Source organism: Leuresthes tenuis, unplaced genomic scaffold (assembly GCF_036924035.1).
Source record: "Leuresthes tenuis unplaced genomic scaffold, fLeuTen1.0.hap1 SCAF_15, whole genome shotgun sequence".
In the NCBI taxonomy this organism is placed as follows: Eukaryota; Metazoa; Chordata; class Actinopteri; order Atheriniformes; family Atherinopsidae; genus Leuresthes; species Leuresthes tenuis.
In genome coordinates, this window is record NW_027325369.1 from 5,036,194 (window position 1) to 5,056,204 (window position 20,011).

The following is a 20,011-nucleotide window of genomic DNA, read 5'->3' on the forward strand; positions in this document are numbered from 1 at the left end:
ACAATGTAGGTTTGCAAAGCTGCATCTAAAGCTGCATCTGTACTTTGGACAGATGGCACCAAAGTGAAGATGTTTGGTCATAATGCACAGCAGCACGTTTAGTGAAAACTAATTGCAGCCACTGGACTTGGACACCTTGCACTCATTGAGTCGACTATGAACTCCTCTGTATACCAAAGTATTCTGAGTTAAATGTGAGGCCATCTGTCTGACAGCTAAAGCTTCGTCAAAACTGGGTCATGCAGAAGGCATGCCACATTTTCTAAAGATCTAACAGAAACGTAATCAATGATCCTGGACAATATTAGAAAGATCTATTTTTTCCCAAATGTATCCTGGGCTTTTTATAATTCCAAATTTTTTGTAATTTGATTAGAAGCAGTCCCATTTACAAGAAAGGATATCACCCAACTATGCGCATCACTGTCTACAATACCTTTTTAGAAACTTGGTGAAAAGAGAAACTGCTGAAACTACAAATAATTATATGAATAATAATATCACTCTACTCAATATGTTTCCCTTGGTAAAAGAAACAGTGAAACCTACAATAGTTTTTCATCCCTGTTACTTTTCAGTGAAAGAAGCTCAGGTGTGTTTCTTCTTCTCCCTGAGCTGGTTTCTTCGACTCCATGAATCTAGACTTTGTTCTCATATCAGTCTGATTTATGATTCTTGTCTCAGTTATTTTAGAAAGTTACTCCCAACATCTGCAAACATCGTTGCTGCTGCAATTCACGTCGCAGTGGAAGACACAGGAAGCTTTTTCAAGCACCACTTATTGGAATTTCTTTAGTCAAAGTAATCTTATCAACAAATTCATCATGGTCAGAAATGGACAGATGTTTATCACGTTTTGACATAAAATTGTTTAATTTTATTTAGGACCAGTACAATCCCACATGCGGTCATTAATCATCTCAGACACTGATGAGACTGTTTTTGTTGTTAGCAGCAAGTCAGTTTTACAGCTAAATCCAATTTGTGGTAAACTGCTTAAGTTCTGTGTCATTCCGAAATACCTGCGCTTCCTCGTGGATGGCTTGTACTGTTGCCTGTAGAGACAGATTAGTTCACAGACTCCAGCTCACGCTTTTTACAAAAGTGTCACTCGCATAGCACACAACAGGTGCACAATGAGGCAAAATGACACCATAGCATACTTCACCCCAGAGGCTGTGCGTCACTTTTGAGGATGCAACAGCAATAACCATAAACTAAGATTTTATGAATGTACTGTCTGCTCAGACTAAGCTAAATTCAGCAAAGTCAATTAGAGGGCACTTCACAGTATAGATAGAAAGCAATCCAAAACATGCTGTGAAAGCAACCCATGAGTTTTGAGGGTAAAGAATTTTAAAAAATCTGCATCACATAATGTGAACCTGATCAACGCTGAGAGCAAAAGTAAAGGCAGTCCTCCCACAAAACCCATCAACATCTGAAAACAGTCCTGTCAGTAATGTCCATGGGCTCCAGTACTCAAGTGCTTTCATCAAAATATTCAAAATTTTTATTTATGCTTGTTATTTTGTCAAATACTGTAGATCTCCTGAAAAAGACACAATCCAACAAATGTTTATTCATGAACCATTCCTAAAATATTGTCTTGAATGCCTTCAAGTTAGTTAGACGATTGTCCCTTGAACAGGCTTTGGCATACAGCTGAATTAAAAATGTGTCAGTGTTAAAATATTTTCACACATGTTTGCCTTTAAAAAAATGCCGTGAGACAACAAGAACGAAAGTTGATCAAATACAAATGATCAGATAAATGCTGCAAATGCCGAGCTTTGAAAGCTTTTATCTATGTTTGTCACTGTTTTCCTCTATTTCTTTTTTCTGCCTTGTATACACACCCAGATGAACAGGCAATACAAGCACTGCTCCCACATACGCTTTGATAGCTTGTTGAAGCTGATACACTGTTAAAGGTCAGACTGGTGTCTTGATCCAGACAGCGAGATGGTTGGCAGGATCTCCATCTTATTTCTTTCATGCACTGTTCGCTTTCTAGATGTGACCTTTCAGATGACAGCCTTGTGAAGAGCACTTCAGCGGAGCAGGCTGGGTCACTCCTGGGAGAATGAAGTGCTGCAGGGAGAGAGGCTGCGAGGAGGAAAAAATGCACCGTCAATTATCTCTCAAATGTCACAAGCTGCTTTTTAGAAGAAGGAAGACTTGCACTTTCCTCTCTTGTCTGAACACACAGATTGTGTCATATTTTATATATAGTCCTCACAGAGGTGGAAGCTTGGACATTTGCTGCTGTGACTGCAGTCGGCAAAACATTGTAACAGAGTCACACAAACAAGATATCAGATGACATCAATGTTTCTGTGTTTTGAAAGTTAAGTGTGAATACAGTACTGTGCCAAGATTTTAGACATGTTTGATCAGGTCTTGAATTTAGTCATCTGTTGCCTTTTAAAACAACACTTCTCCTCAATCCACTTTCTCACAGTTTTTCAACGGTGATTCGCAAGTAGGCTTTTTGGCATTTTAGAAATCTTGACAATATTTTTCTTAAATTGATTTAAGTGTCATTATCTCCAGTCTGTACTTGTAATCACAGATTGACTTCATGACGTTGAGAAAAAAAAAAGCCATAAAAATGGATGTAAATGATTGATCATTAAAATTAAAGGAGCTCCAATGCTATTTGATTAAGGTAGTTGTGATACAATAAAAGCAGAACCACGTTTCATCATTTACATGCTGAATTTGTAATTTATCATTTGGATCACAAAATCTGCAGTCTATTATTTTCAAGAAAGTGCCTGAAAGGGTAGCTATAACAAAAAATAAGAAATACTAAGGGAATAAAAATGCTTACAAACTTGTGATTGTGGAGATGAAATGTGAGTGAAAGTTGAATATAAATTTCCAAATGGTTTAATAGGTGGTTTTTGCCACTTCGAGCTTAAGAAAAAAGCTCTCCATCTCTCCATCCAAGGAGAGAAAAAAAAAGGATTGACACCATAATACCCTGTTTAACAAGCTGTCTATGTCTATCATAGGATTCCCTCATGGTCCCGTTTGCAGTATATGTTTGCACTGTTGGCATCTGAGTAGGAATCTCATCATGTCTTTTGAAATTTCTATGTAGTGCTAACTATCAAATAATTCTGATGTCCAACTCGATGCTTTCAGCCATCAGAGCCATTGACGATAGTCTCCTCTCAAAAATGACCCCATTGTTCATTCGTTCATGCAGGTAACGATGACCTAAAATTGTGTTTAAACAATATGTGACCTATAATGGTTGCAAGATTAAGTGCATATTAAGTGTAAAAATGGCATCTATTACAGTGACAGAACAAATAATGTATTTTAGTCTTTACTGTGAGGTTTTTTAACACTGTTCTTAAACACTGGCCAAGTGACGTTACTGTCTAAACATCATTAAAATCTTAAGGTTATCATTGCCTAAAAGATGTTTATGTTTATGCTTATGTATTTAGCAGATGCTTTTATCCAAAGTGACTTACAAATGAAGATATAACTAGCTATATAAAAAGCTAACAATAAACTACATAGAAGGAACCCACTAGTCCGACTCTGTCAGAGGTGACAGAGTAGAGATAGGGTGCAGGCATAGAAGGAAGTGCAGAAAGATAAAGTGCAGAGATAGAGGCGGTAGGTAAGTACAAGGTAAGTGCTAGGATAGGAGATGCTCTCTGAAGAGCTGGGTTTTCAAGAGTTTCTTGAAGATAAACATACCCTGTGGTAGTGCTCGGTGGGTCATTCCACCATCGTGGGACGACACATGAAAAGAGTTTGGATTGTCTTAGGCGTGGTGTAGGAGCTGCTAGACGACAATCCTGGGACGAACGGAGGGACCGAGTTGTGACATAAGCCTTTGCAAGATTCAAGTAGATGGGAGCCGTACCATTAAGCACTTTGTGCAGGCTAACATCAGTGACTTGAAATTGATGTGGGCAGCTAAGGGCAGCCAGTGGAGTTCAATGAACAGAGGGGTGATGTGTGTTCTTTTAGGCTGATCGAAGACCAGACGCGCTGCCGCGTTCTGGACCATCCACAACAGATCCACAACATTTACATCTTTTTACTATAATGACATTTTTGAGCTATTTGTACTGGAAATTTTGGAGCATATTGTACATGTGATTTTTTGTCAGTCTATCTCTCTTTACTGCCCTGCAATCATTTCCCCATATTCCTCCATTTACTCTAGTTATATTCCTCTTTTCTTGTTATTATTACAATTCATCTATCTTCATTCCTTCTTCCCTCCTCTCTTATGCCCTTATTTTTTCCTTCTTTTAATTTCAGCCTTTTCAACATTGTCTTATTTTTCTCGCCATTTAATTGTCACAGCTTTTCTTCTTTCCATAACTCTTCTTTACAAAAGGCCAACTTTTAGGTCAGACAATTTTGGATTTTCTTTTACCAGCTCACTTGTGTTTTTCAATAAGATTATTTTTGGCCAAATCTCAAAAACAAACCCATGATTTTCCAAGGACATTGTTTACCTCAATCACAGGAAATAGCCATTATTCTGCCCTGCTGTATGTCCTCTGGCTGTTCTCCTCTTTTATTATGTAGAATTCATTCATGTTCAATTTGGTACAAAGACAACACAGACGATGCCAGCGGCCACTTGCAAATCTGTGTCTTTAAAATGACCTTTTAACACAACCATTAGAGTAGCAGAGTGTTGTGAGGGAGTGGTTTGATGATGTCAAAGTGTGCTGTGCCAGTACTTTCATCTCCCACTCCTACTGGCTTCAAACAAGTTTTCAAACAGGTCCATGACAGGCCGTGGTTATGAAAACCTGCCCTGTGGCTGCAGCAGCCCAACGCTGTCCTCTTACAACACACCGCAACCGGGCTGCAAGGTCTTCATTTAATGTCTGACGTATCATAAACAATACAAGCTGCTGTCAAGTCAGTTTATGTATGGAGCACATTTAAAAGCCCCAGAAATTGCTTTACAGAGAGATGAAAGAGAGATGAAACTACCATATCTGACTGATGTTTGAAAAAGAGGAAAGCAAAGGAACAATCAAATTAAAACACAGGACTGATTAAGATGAGAGAATGACTTAAATTAGTTTGACAGTAGTTACCAGAGAACAAGGACAAACTTAATGCTGACAATTACCAAATAAGCAAAAGCCTGCTATCTGTCTGATAAAGTCCATATATGAGTGTCTGACTAACTGGAGCTGTAAAGGTCTTCTGTGGTGTAACTAATCAAAGTTCAAAATTCTCTTTGGAAATCATGGACACCACATCCGATGAAGGGGAGGATCACCACGCAGTTCAAAAGCCATCGTCCTTGATGGTGCATGACTACACATGGCATGGGCATGCTTGTACATCTGTGGGGGGACCATTAATGCTGAATAATATAAACAGGTTTTGGGGCAACATATGCTGCCGTCCAGACAGCAGCTTTCTCAGGGATGGTCTGGCTTATTTAAGCTAGAAAACTAATGAGCAGTTGTAATGAATTATCAAACAAGAACGGGGAAAACTTTAGCTTCTCAAATCTCTTTATACTTCCACAGTGTTATGAAAAGAAGGGGTGATGCAGCACAGTGGTAAACATACCCCTTTCACAACTACTTTCGTAAAATCCTCATTCTAATATTTTTCAAAATGTTCAGCTTTAACATTTGATTCAATTCAATTCAATTCAGCTTTATTTATATAGCGCTAAATTACAACAAACGTCATCTCAAGGCACTTAAATAATACAGTCCAATTCAAGCCAAATGGAATTCAATTCACTGTAATCATAATCAAATGAAATCTAATTAATCGATTTCAAAATAATCCAATTCATTCATGTAGAGCCATTTCAAAAACAATATCCTAGCTAAGGAAACCAACAGATTGCATCAAAACTTGTCTTCAGTCCAATCTCCCGTCCTGAGCGTGCCTGTGGCGACTGTGGAAAGGAACGACTCCCTTTTAACAGGAAGATACCTCTGGCAGAACCAGACTCAGGAAGGGTGGCCATCCGCCTCGACCAGCTGGGGTTTGAGAAGACAGAAAAGAGGGGGGGAAAACACCATAACACCATTCAAAGGATATCTGTTGGAACAGGGAAACACAAGTTAATAACCACAATAATGTCACATGTACAGGAGAGGGGCCTGATAACCTAAGGTTCTGCCTCCCATTCTACTTTTAGAAACTCTGGGAACAACAAGTAAACCTGCAGTTTGGGAGCGAAGTGCTCTGTTAGGAAAATATCTTACAATGAGATCTTTAAGATATGATGGAGCTCGGTCATTAAGAGCTTTATATGTGAGGAGAAGAATCTTAAGTTCTATTCTGAATTTAACAGGGAGCCAATGAAGAGAAGCTAAAACTGGAGAAACATGATCTCTCCTGTTAGTTCTCATCAGAACTCTGGCTGCAGCATTTTGGATCAGCTGGAGGCTTTTCAGAGAATATGTGGGACAGCCCAATAATAAGGAATTACAGTAGTCCAATCTTGAAGTAACAAATGCATGAACTAGTTTTTCTCCATCACCCTGAGACAGGATGTTCCTGATTTTAGCAATATTACGAAGGTGAAAGAAGGCAGTCCTAGAAACCAGTTTTATATGTGCGTCAAATGATAAATTCTGGTCAAAAATAACTCCAAGGTTCCTCACTGTAGAACTGAAAGCCAAGGAAATACCATCTAGAGTAACGATAGAACTAGACAATTTCTCCCTGAAGCGCTCAGGTCCAAAGAGAACAACTTCAGTTTTGTCTGAATTTAAAAGCAGACAGTTCTGAGTCATCCAGGTCTTTATGTCTTTAAGACAGGCTTGCAGTCTGACCAACCTATCTGGTTTCATCTGGTTTCATAGATAACTACAGTTGACTATCATCAGCATAGCAATGGAAATTTATGCCATGCTGTCTAATAATGTTACCTAATGGAAGCATGTATAAAGTAAAAATAATCGGTCCAAGCACAGAACCCTGAGAAACTCCATGACTTTCTCTGGTGTGTGAGGAAGATTCTTAATTTGCAAGAGCAAACTGGAATCTATCAGATAACTTAAACCAGCCTAATGCAGTTCCTTTAATCCCAATAACATGTTCAAGTCTCTGTAACAGAATGCTGTGATCGATCGTATCAAATGCAGCACTGAGATCCAACAGGACAAGCACAGAAACAAGTCCGCTATCAGAGGCTAACAGGAGATCATTGGTAACTTTCACCAGTGCTGTTTCTGTGCTATGATGCACTCTGAATCCTGACTGAAACTCTTCAAACATATTATTTCTATGTAAATGATCACAAAGTTGAGCTGCAACTATTTTTTCAGGGAGATTGGATATAGGTCGATAATTAGCCAAAACTTGAGTAAAAATCAAGAGTAGGTTTTTTAAGTAAAGGTTTAATTACAGCAACCTTAAAAGTCTGAGGTACATATCCTATCAACAAAGACCGATTGATCAAATCCAATATGGAAGTGTCAATTAAGGGGAAAACCTCCTTGAACAGTCTGGTTGGGATTGGGTCTAAAATACAAGTTGATGGTTTAGAAGAGACTATTGCTGTTGTTAGCTCAGAAAGATCAACTGGGCAGAAGCCGTCTAGATACAATTCAGGTTCTAAAGATACTTCTAAAGCTGTTGCACTTGATGATACATTAGTGATAATAATGGGAAGGATTCCATTAATCTTCTCTCTGATAGAAACAATTTTATTGATAAAGAATCTCATGAAATCATCACTGCTGAGAGTTAAAGGAATACATGGCTCAACAGAGCTGGGATTATTCTTATTCTCTTCTGTCAATAATGAATAATAAGCAGTTCTAAGCAGGCTTTCTTATACGTTATTAAACTATCTTTCCAGACTAATTGAAACTCTTCTAAATTAGAGGAACGCCACTGTCTCTCCAGCTTTCTTTCAGTCTGCTTTAACCCACACAGCTGTGAATTATACCAAGGAGCCAACCTCTTCTGACTGATTACCTTCCTTTTCAGAGGGGCAACATTGTCCAGTGTTGTACGCATTGAAGCTATAGTGCTGTCAACAAGAGAGTCAAGTTCTACTGGAGTAAAATTTAGGAAGCCGTCCTCTGTCATATCAGCACATGGCAGTGAAGAAAAGGATGATGAAATCAACTCTTTAAATCTGGTTACAGCATTCTCTGACAGACACCTTCTATATGTAGAATTCTTCTCAGAAACCGTGTAGTCAAGTAATGTAAATTCAAAAGTTATTAAAAAATGGTCAGACAAGACAAAGTTATGAGGGAAAACTGTTAACTGTTCACTCTCGATGCCATAAGTCAGCACAAGGTCAAGGATATGATTAAGGCAGTGAGTAGGTCTGTAAACACTTTGAGAAAATCCAATAGAGTCTAATATAGAATTAAAGTTAATATTTAGGCTGTCATTTTCAACATCTACATGAATATTAAAGTCACCCACTACAATGACTTTATCTGTACTCAGCACTAACTGGGATAAAAACTCAGAATTCAGACAGAAACTCAGAATAAGGGCCAGGTGGACGATACACAACAACAAACACAAGAGGTTTTTGTGATTTCCACTTTGGGTGGGAAAAACTGAGAATCAGAGATTCAAAAGAGCTAAAACTAATCTTGGGTCCAGGACTGATTAGTAACCCTGAAGATAGCTGCCACTCCTCCTCCTCTGCCTGCGGTTGGAGGTTGATTCATTAATGCTAACATGATCCTCCTGCTGCAGCCAGGTTTCTGTAAGACAAAATATACCAATATGATGATCACAGATCAAATGATTCACTAAGAGAGACTTCAAAAGGAGAGATATAATATTCAGCAAACCACATTTAAAAGTTTGATGTTTTTGTTCAGTTAAAGTTTTTGTTTTGAATTTTTTTTTGCATAAGATTTGCTCCTTTTGTGTTTTTTGATTGGGGGGCAGCATAAGGTGAGAAGCAGACTACAACTCTGCATCCTGGTCTCAACCCGTGGGTTGTCATGTTTTTGGATGACTAATAAATGTATCCATAATTCTAGAAATGAGAGCAGCTCCTTCCAAAGTGGGATGGATGCCGTCTCTCCGGGTGGCAACACCCATTCCGAAATCCCGCCATTCCGACATCCCGCTATTCCGACATCCCACCATTCCGACAAGGCTTTACATATAAGGAAATGTGCGTTACTCAACAGGTGAGTCCCTTCTTTCAGTTCATGCAACTAAGAACACAGAGTCTGGGCAACTGGAGGAGGAGAAGCAGACCGCGGTGGTTTTCAATCACACACTCCAATGCCACTTGTTTCAAAATTTAATCCAGGAAAAAAAGGCTTACAAATATGGACCGAACTCTAGCGAGACTGAAACTGATTAAGCAGAAATACAGTGTCAGTGAGCTGTCATAGCAGCCAGCTGGAGCGGAGCTCTCCACAGAGCCAATGCGTCTTTTGCACGCTGTCATCATATGGAAAAGTAATAATTGCAATTACAGATATCACGGCTACTGCACAGGACAGAGTTGCGAGCACTCTGCCGTGCCTTGCCAATAGGAGAAGAGAGAAATGACAGCATAGAACGTATAAAACACAACAAAATGCAGTAAAAACGTTTATTCATGTTATTCACGTGATTTATGAATACTCGCTCCAATTTTGGGAAGCGCGGATGGGCTTTGCGCATTTGGCACAAACACACAGCCGTTGCGCAAGGCTTTATACAGCCTGTTGATATCTTAAGGACCTAACTGGTCACACCTGGGAGTAAATGTCATGTAGAGATTGTTTTTACATGGCATTACAGCTGAACATATAGCTTTCATCCACAAACCAACGCGGGAGAGCCCGAAGACGCATGTGCCAGACGCACATAGGCATGCGTAAAACCAATTTTGACCACTTAATTTTATTATTCAGTTTATTTGCTTTCTTTTAGTTAACTTTCGTTAGCCGTTTCGGTCCATGTTTGTAAGCCTTTTTTTCCTGGTTTAAATTTTCGGAAGTTGAAACAAGTGGCATTAGAGTGTGTGATTGAAAACCACCACGATCTGCTTCTCCTCCTCCAGTTGCCCAGACTTTGTGTTTTTAATAACGCTTGTCTGTAAACATGTGTTAAACATATAAATTGCATGAACAGAAAGAAGGGACTCACCTGTTGAGTAACGCACATTTCCTTATACGGAAAGCCTTGTCGGAATGGTGGGACATTTGAACGTCGGAATAGCGGGATGTCGGAATGGTGGGACGTTTGCATGTCGGTATGGTGGGATGTCGGAATGGTGGGATGTCGGAATAGTGGGATGTCGGAATAGCGGGATGTCGGAATGGGGGTTGCCACCACGATTGGCGTAACCAGGTGTCATTACCGCCGACGTGAATAACTATTTCACTGTATTTGCGCTTATCCTTAGCCAGCAGTTTTAAATAGGATTCTATGTCGCCCGCTCTGGCCCCTGGAATACATTTGACTATGGTCGCTGTTGTCGCTAATGCCATGTTTCTGACTATAGAGCTGCCAATTACCAGGGTTTTCTCCTCAGCAGGTGTGTCGCTAAGTGGGGAAAATCTAACTAGGCTAGTTGGCTCTGCACTGGCTAAAGGCGCTTGTCTCGCTATCGGGTGGTTTTCAACAGTGCAGAGCCAAGCTTCCAATTCAGATAATCTCGCCTCCAAAAAGACTACATTTGTTACATGTACCATTATGACTAAAGGAGGCAGAGGAGTAACTAAACATCTGACACATGGAGCAGGTGAAAGCAAGAGATGGAGGAAGAGAACTGGTAGCCATGCTAAGCTAGAGAACCCGACACACCGCTAAAAAGTGAAAAATAAAGACTGAAGATTTGTAAGAGCGAGCGTTAGACTATAAAAAGTATGCGATAGAGTTAACTATGTAAGATGTGTAAATTATAGAGAGAAATAAGGTGATTAGTAGTACTTCAAGAGGAGCAAGAATTGTCACAGTACACACACAAGGCAACAGGAAGTGATGCAATACGTTTTACCGCAAAGCAAATTTGATTTTGTCTTTGTAATATCTTCTGTTAAATATGGGGTATAAATGTTTTGCAGACGTTCAAATTTTATGCACATTGTGCCAAATTTTTAATAAATTGAATTGTACAACCTATTATGTCATGTTTCCATCAACAGCTTTGATTAATCTACCTTTATTTATCTGTAAGTAAGTGAAAACATCACTTTAATAAGAATATCTCTTTTTACTTACAGACTTCAAGTGTTACCTTGAGCAAATCTCTCTTAAAACAGGCTGCAGGTTTGACCATATCATATATATGATGATGTGCCATACAAAACATGCAGAGGGAAGGTTTAATGAAAAGCCGAACTGTTGAAACGCAGCATGAATTTGAAAAAAACCTGATGTGTTCTGATTTAATTAAAAACAGCGAGATGCAGTGTGTTTGATTGTATGAAGAGCTCTTTGCTGTATGGATGGCAGCCAGCAAGGAACTTTGTCTCCTGTGAGGCCTCTCAGGCTGTACGCCCACACAGAAAAACACCTCTGTATTAGACTCATGGCTGCCCAGCGTGGCACTGTGAATGGATATTTTTCTCTGAAAACTCATGTAAACACGCACAGCTCAAACTTAAAATTGATGCAATTCTCTGAAACAGCATGAACATTTGTTCTGAAATATACACATATGATAGCACTTAATGGTGAAAAATGTATGTTTCTTTTGATTTTATGAACAAGTAATTCTTCCTTAATAGTTAGAAATATTTAAATATACATATGTAGTTATTTCGTTTGCCTGAATAGAAAAGACTTTTGAATTACAAAACATTTGAAGTTGCTATAAGTGAGCTTGCAGGTAGCTAAATTGGCACTTAGCTGTGGAGCAAGCAATTTACCTGTAGACGTCAACATCAGTGTGTTTAGAAGATAGAGTTTATCGATACTGTATCTGAAGTTGTGCAATTATTGAATATTATGATTATATTTAGCATTGTAGGTTAATCCTTAATATGCTGGCAGTATAACCTCCTCATCAGTTGAACCTGAACAAAATGTCCCAGCTTTAGCAGAATAATCAAAAAGCCTAAGAGCAAACAATATATCTGTTTAAGTCAGAAGAACAATGAACCTGAATATTCCCAGTTGTAGTCACAGATGGGGTGTTTGAGCTAGCAGAATTGTATGAGATTGATACTTGACAGCATTTCACCCCACAAAGCCATTTCAGAGCCACCAATGGTAAGAGCCTACTGGGAGACCTGTGATAGAACAGCAACAAATTCAGTTTGACAAAGACAGCAACTGTGCACTGAGTTCTATTTTTGTCAAGTTATTAATTTCTCTTTTCATGTTTCCTAAATATTTCACAGTGGTTCAAACTAAAGCCATAAACAGTATAGGGATTTTTACACAGTGTTACTTTTACTTCAGTTACTTACTTTGTTACTTGCAATGGATGCAATGATCAGACATCATGCATGCATTGAAGTGTGGCAACATGGAGCCTTTTTGCTTATATTATTGTAAATAAGCACCACACATGATTTTTGTTACATCAGTTAGGTATCTTTATCTGCACCGGCACATTTAACATGTCCCCACACATGAAAGCAGGCTCTCCAAGATCATAAAAACTAAGCTACATGTAAAACCCAATTGTCACTGTGATTGACTTCTAAATAAAAAAAAAAGACTTGACTACTTAAATCCCAAATACTCAGAATCCCAACCAGCACTGCAACAAAAAGAACTCTTGCATGTCCTTTCATAATTGTTGCCCCCCCCCCCCCAAAAAAAAGTATGCTAACTTTTTTCTGAATTTCTGCATTTATGACTCACAAAATACTATAAATCAATCAGTAATTTATCAAACACACATTTCAATGAAATACACCAGTTATGAGCTACTTACGAAATATTATTACATGAAAGTTGCTCTTTAAAAGCAATAATGCTTACTGGTAATTTGATTGTGCTTCAATATTTTTTGTGATACTCTGCCAGAGTAGAGGGTCCACAGTCCACTCCGACCACTTCCCGTTTATCTGATGCGGGTCATAAATGTGGTGTTTAACTCATCAAAGAATAAACCTATCCTCTGAATGTAATCCTGCAGGCTATTACATTGGATGCATTCATAACTAGAAAAGCATTTCAACTTCCAGTGGATACTAGTTATCTGACAAAGGGCTTCTGATGACGAAAACAGCAAAATATGGAATGTCTGATGCTGAAAAACTGTCTCATAAAGAACACTGTGGTTTGAAGTAGGTTTGACCTAGAGTAGACAACCTTAGTGGCCCTGCTCTCCTTTAAATTCATACATGGTATCTCACAAACACACACACACACCCACACACATTTATTCACAATCAGCTATAACTTAACAATTTAATGAAAAGCATATTTTTCTTAGATGAAGAGACAAATTGCTCCAATCTAAAAGTAAATAGATCCAATCCAAAGCTTAAATTTAAGCTTTGGTATTCAGGAGCCATCACCTTTCACTTTGTACTTACAGCATTTAAGAGAACTGAAATAAGTCTGAAATCAGTAAGAAAGGATTTTAAGCATTTAACTCATTGTGAATACTGGATGTTTTGTGTGAAAAGAGCTTGTTCAAAATACTAAAATTGTAATCTTACCATGATCATTTAAACACTCTGTGTCTGTGTTGCCTTTTTATTCAGCTTTCCTTTTCAAAATATAATCAGAATGGGGGAAACATCATGATCCCAGACATGCATATTATTCATAATTACACAACCAGTTTCTAATTCAACCCTGGTATACCCGTTGCTCATTGAAGAGCATCTTTTCATTTGTTCAGGAGTAATGTTCCACTCCAACATGCAGCACAGCACAGGGTTACTCTAGTAACCTTTTCTATGAATAGGAAATGTCACCATAATCAATTTTAGATGGGGCGGCTCTGCAGGTGGAGCCTGAAATGGGTAGGGAGGAGGAGAGGAGGTTGGCGTTGAACAGCTGCAGGAGTGCGTGTGCTTATGCCTACCATACAGGGTGGTTTTATGAAGGCTTTTTGATGTGAACAGTCCTCTGCTGCTGAACAAACCCAGATACACTCATGTGAAAAAGAAAGAACAACTTATTTTGTTTCAAAGTCTTTGTGTAGCATCATAAAAAAATCACGTGGTCCTTGCAAGGACCTGGGTAAACACAACCTTAGATTAACAACAATGCATGACATCTTACACTGTCATTATTTATTTAACAAATACTAAGTAAGAATACAGACACAGTGTGTGAAAACCTAAGCAAAACCAATGAGTCAGTGGTGTGTAGAACCAGCAACAACTTGAAGTAATTCGTTTCTGTATGGCAGAACAGTCTCACATCGTTGTGAAGGAATTTTGGCCCACTCTTTACAACATTGCTTCAGTTTGGATCATTGTCCTTTAGCTGTCAAACAGCTTTAAATGTAGCTCTAAAATACTTCGATATACAGAAGAGTTCACAATCAACTCACTGACTGCGAAGTCTTTGACAGGGTTATTGCAACACCTTGATTCTTTTATTATTCTGTTATTCTGCTCTGTGATTTGCTAGTGTGCTTGCAACATTATCCTGTTGCAAGAGCAAATTTAAAAAATAGTTGTTAGACAGATGGCCTCACAATTGACTAGAATACTTTAGTATATATGTAAAGTTTGCGTTCACTGCAGTGACTGCAAGGTGTATAGGTCCTGTGACTGCTAAACAATACCAAAGCATCACTCCTCCACCACTGTGCTTGACAGTTGATATAAAGTGTTTGTGCCAAGTTTAGATGCAACTTTACTCAGAGGATATTTACTTCTGCAACCCCTCCAAACAAGCTTTACTTGTCTAGTCTTTTTCTAATTATACTGTCATGAACTTTAACATGCTAACTGAGGCCTGTAGAGTCTGAGATGTAGCACTTGTTTTTTTTTTGTAGATTGTCTGAGCATTGCACAGTCTGACCTTAAGGTGAACTTGCTGGGACATCCACTCCTCGGAAAGATGGTAACTGTCTTCAATGTTTTCCACTTGTGAAGGCCTCCGGATTGTTTGGAAATGCCCTTATAACCCTCCCAGATTGATGGGTAGCATAAATGTCCACAAAGATCATTGCTGATGTTTATTACTTGTTGGCATTGTATTGACACGCACTTGAATTCTCCAGACAAGCACACTGCTAAAACTTCTACTTTTATAGAGGTGCTCACACTTGATGACGATCAATTAATCAAGTGCATTTTATCAGCAGTACCTGGCAGCCACTTACTCTCAAAATCCTATGGGGGCAGTAATGCTGTACCTAGTTTTTCACACACTGCTTCTGCATTTTGGCTTAGTTTTTTTCACATTTCATATTCGATAGATAAATAAGGACAAGCTAAAATTAAGTATAGCTTCGTTTTTGTTGAAATAATGTGTTGTAATTCTGTATGTCATATGTTGTTGTCCATCTGAGGTTGTAAACATCTCATTTTCAGACCTGATAAGGGGCAAATGAGTTTTCACTTTCTAAAATGTCAAACCTTTAAATTCAAAGACAGTGTACATTGTTTTTCCCATAACTGTAACTGTGAAAGATCAACTTTCAGTCACCAGAGCCCACAGGTTCATATATTTGAATGGGTTTACCTTTTCTGCAATAATTCTGTGATAAAACCTACATTTGTTTTGCTGCATAAATGTAAAACACAGATTTGACTTATCAAGGTATTTAGAATAATACTAAATATCTTTGTGTTAAAATAAGATTCATCATAAAGTAGTGGCATTGTTTACCAATTTTGGTCATATTAAGATTTTTTCTGAAAACAAATATGAATATTGTCCAGCATTACTGTTTGTACAAATACAATTATGTTATGGTTTTAAGGTTTATTTACTGGTAGTGGTATTTCAATTTTCCACTACACAATACACGGGCATGGTTAATAACTCAATAACACAAAACGTAACATGCCGCATTTGCTTAGTTACTTTCATACAGTGCTCAAAACATGCATAAGGAGCCATTTTTGTAACTTCATCTTGACACTAAAATGGAGACTGGCAGGTCAAACCTCTGAAATCTGACTTACTGTATAACCCACTCTATCTTCTGAGCCACAGTTGTCCAAATATTAGGAGCCAGCGGATTTTCTGCTTCCAATGTTAATATCATTGTGTACAACAAAACTGAGTGTGCATAGTTGTGTGTCTCGTTTGTCTCTGTGTGGCCCTGTGATGGACTGGTGACCTGTCCAGGGTGTACCCTGCCTCTCACTTTCAAATATATTGAAATCCAAATCTGCCTTTGGATTATGTCCTGCTGGGTTACGAGATGATGGTGCATACTATGTACTAAAGTTGCAACACCTCACCCAGATGTGTACACCTCAGTGGTGTACACATAAATGCAGTCAACAGGAGAGCGTAATCAAAGAACTAGCAGGGTTATTTTCTCTTCAGGGAGTCGCAGCAGGTCCGCAAAAACAAAACAAACTCCAGCAGATGAAGCTTTCACTCCTTGATATGGGGGTGACCCAGATCTCTGCTTCAGTCAGTCAGGTATGTTTGTACTAAAACAAGATCCAAAGAGGGCTGGGATCAAGTTAAGTCCTTTTGAAACCATGAACATGCAGATTTCTCATTTTGAGAGCAGTGGACAAATTATATGAACTATTTTAATGGAATCCTGATAACCACACTAACTTAGTTTTAACTTGTTTGCAGGACTGTAAGAGTTGTCAATGTCAATGCTGGTTGTAAAAACAAATCGTAAAAATCAACTGCTAGTGTGAATCTTAAAACAGAGGTTCAAAAGGTGATTTTTTTTATACCAAACAAAGAGATTTCGTTGAATAACCTTAACCAGAGAGACTAAAACCAACATGAAAACCATCCTCAGATTATTGTGACTTAAGAGCCACAAACCCCAGCCTCCTCGGTGAAAGAGCTGTGTTTGTGCGGCGTCATTACTTTTTCTTTTCCTCCTGTCTCTGACTGCTCTTGTCTGATTTTGCATTTGAATTGTTTGTGTAGCAGCATCAAATAATTATATCAAGGTACGTGTCATCACAGAGGAATGCTATGCCTAAAATGAGCAATGCTTTTCAGATTTTAAAAAGTAGAAAAACTTTCTGAAATATAAGAAACTTCAAGTCTAACGCTGCGCTACCTCCCTTTTAGATGCAAAATCTTAATTTGAAGGAGATGGAGGAAAATGGAGCAAATGGAGGAAAAGAGACATTTAAAGTCTAAAGTCTAAAGTAAACACCACCTTATCAGAGCTGATTTATTCTTCATTTTGTTTGTTGAACCAGCTCAAAGCCCTGCGGATCCAGCGGGTGACAGAGACTTTTGTTGACTCTCATGCTCGCTGCATCTTTGGCTCACCCACATGACACAGAGCTGATGACACGACATGCATTATTTACTATCTATCCAACTCCCACTGTCATAGCATTTTAATCTGTAACCTTTCATAACCCCCTTTGGGGAGGTTACATTACATTTGCCCTGTTGATTCTAACAGACAGAGGTAAACATAACACCACGATATTTAGTTGAAAAGAAAAAAGAACTTTTTAAATGTGGCAAATGTTTTTAAAACAGCCTCTGGTGTTTGTTGTGTCAGCACTGATGCACTAAACTTGCCCATTTAATAATCCATCCATTTTCTGTATCTGCATAATCCAGTTCAGGATCGTGGAATGGGAGGGGGAGTTGGAACCTGTCCCAGCTGCTGTCACAAGGCCAACACAGAGACAAACGACAGAGACAACCACACACGCTCACACTCACTCCTAGGATCAATTTAGAATCCCAATAAACCTGACATGGATGTTTCTGGATGGTAAGAGTACCCTGAAAGAACCCATGCATGTACAGGGAGAACATGCAAACTCCAGACAGAAAGCCATTAAATCATTTATTATTTTATTGATATATTATGGCAATACAAGAGTATCACTATTAGGGCATCATTTCAAGCTATTCCCATTTTTTTGGGTCCCTTTTGGTATCACAAACTAACTCAGAGAGTTTTCAGTTTTCAATACGCTGTCATGGATCTTACACATCTTTGTACAGATCTCAGGGTTTATGTTGTGAAGCAGTGTACTAAAACAGTATTTTCCTATGCCTAACAAAGTAGTTAGCAGAGTCTCACACCAGAATGTACCATTGTAATGCTACTACTCGTTTTAGGCTTGTTATTTTCCCATCTCTGCCTTCAATGCAGAACTTGCTCATGTTTTGCATTGTGTGAAACTGCCACTAATGGGATACTGCACAACTATTACATAAACAAAAATGAGCATTGGAAGGTAGGAGGGAGTTTAACGGCGATGTAACTTCACATATTGACAGGCAAGAGAACTGATTACATCCAACCCAAGTTAATATTCCCCAACATCTTTTCACTTTTCAAATTCACTGTGAGGTACACAGGGCCAGGGACAAAATATACATGTTTAGGTTTAGATGGCTTGGAGTGGGGGGAAATTTACACCTGTTTAGGTGTTCATTTTAATAAATATATGGTTACAGGTTCACATCATGTCCTTGAATTAAAAAGGTTTAATTTCGTATTCCAAAATGAAAGCCCCTTATGTGTTTAAAGTACTTTAACTGTATTTATCCAAGAACACAATGTTCTATTTGGGAAACACGATACAGAGACGGAGACAACTCACAACTTATTCTTCCCCAAGCAGCATGGCAACACAGTTATTGAGGATGGCTAGTAAGAGCATATAGTCCTAAGGGAATTTGATGATGTATAGAGGGATGTGACCTGCTGCTTCAAATGCTTCATCATTTTCTCCCGTGTTCCGTGAGGATCCTTTTTTTCTTTTTCTTTTTTTCTGGGAGTTGACTTTGTTGTCATTTGTGAAAAATGATCATGCTGGAAACAAGGAGTCTATCTTCATTTCTGCAAAACTGATATCAAAATCCTACATTTAATTTTAGTGCTGAGGCCATCAGTATATTTTACTGTCAAAATATATTTGACACAATGTCCATATTTTCAAACCAGGGAGAAACATGTGCTATGAAACTGATTTTTCTTTCTTTTTTCATACACAGGTGGAACTACTACAATCATGAAAAAACACCACCAATGAAATGAAAGTCAAAAAGTAATTTGTACTTGATTAAAGAAATTTGATCAAGCCTGATGAAACTTGGCTTACTGCATAAGAAACAATATAATGATAACTAAGTGCTTAACACAAACATGTGTGAAACTGTAGTATTACTTGAATAATCAAACATAATGATGTACCTTTATAGTGTTCATTGAAAACTTCATGTGGCTCGTAAATCTCTCAGCTAACTACATTGATACATTGGGTTTCAGACTGCAGCCCTCTTTGTAGGAGTTTTTTACCAGTTGAAGTGACTTTTAAGGGAGGAAAAGCTGCAACTTCACTCGCTCTGAAAGAGAAGCTCACTGGGCTGGCCTCACAAGTGTAAACTAAGAGAGAAATATGAGGCACACAGAGTGAGAGAGGCTGTATGCTCTGGTAAGAACATCAGTACCTTGTTGTATCTTCACAGTAGTTGTTTGCTGCTGTATTCAGGTTTAATTGTAACTTAAAATGTATCCAATCTTTATGGCACTTCTTATAATTTTTCTATGTTTGAATAAATAATCTTAAAAAACAGCTGGATGACAAAGTTAGAAAATGTTTAAGGCTGAAAAATTAAAAAAAAAATAATGCTCCTTTTTTTTTTAACAAAAACAGAGACCACACTTGTGTGTAATGCGGCCTTCTCTAAATCAGAGTTTGCTAGATTTTTCAGTTACAAGCAAACAAGAAGCAGGCGAGATAAGAACACATCTAATCTGTAATCACAGCCAGGGTTCATTAGGTTAATTTAGATTTGTGAGCATTACATTATGTACATCTCTCTTAAGGTCCATTGGTCCAATTTCAGGCTGACTTCTGGGCTTTCACTGGATCATTGCAATGACTTGATTCTCTCTTTTGTTTAGCCATGCTGTTGAAGATTTACTGCTGTGTTTATGATCATTGTCCTGTTGATGATCCAGTGTCAGCCAAGCTTTAGCTGTTGGACAGATGAACTCACTTTT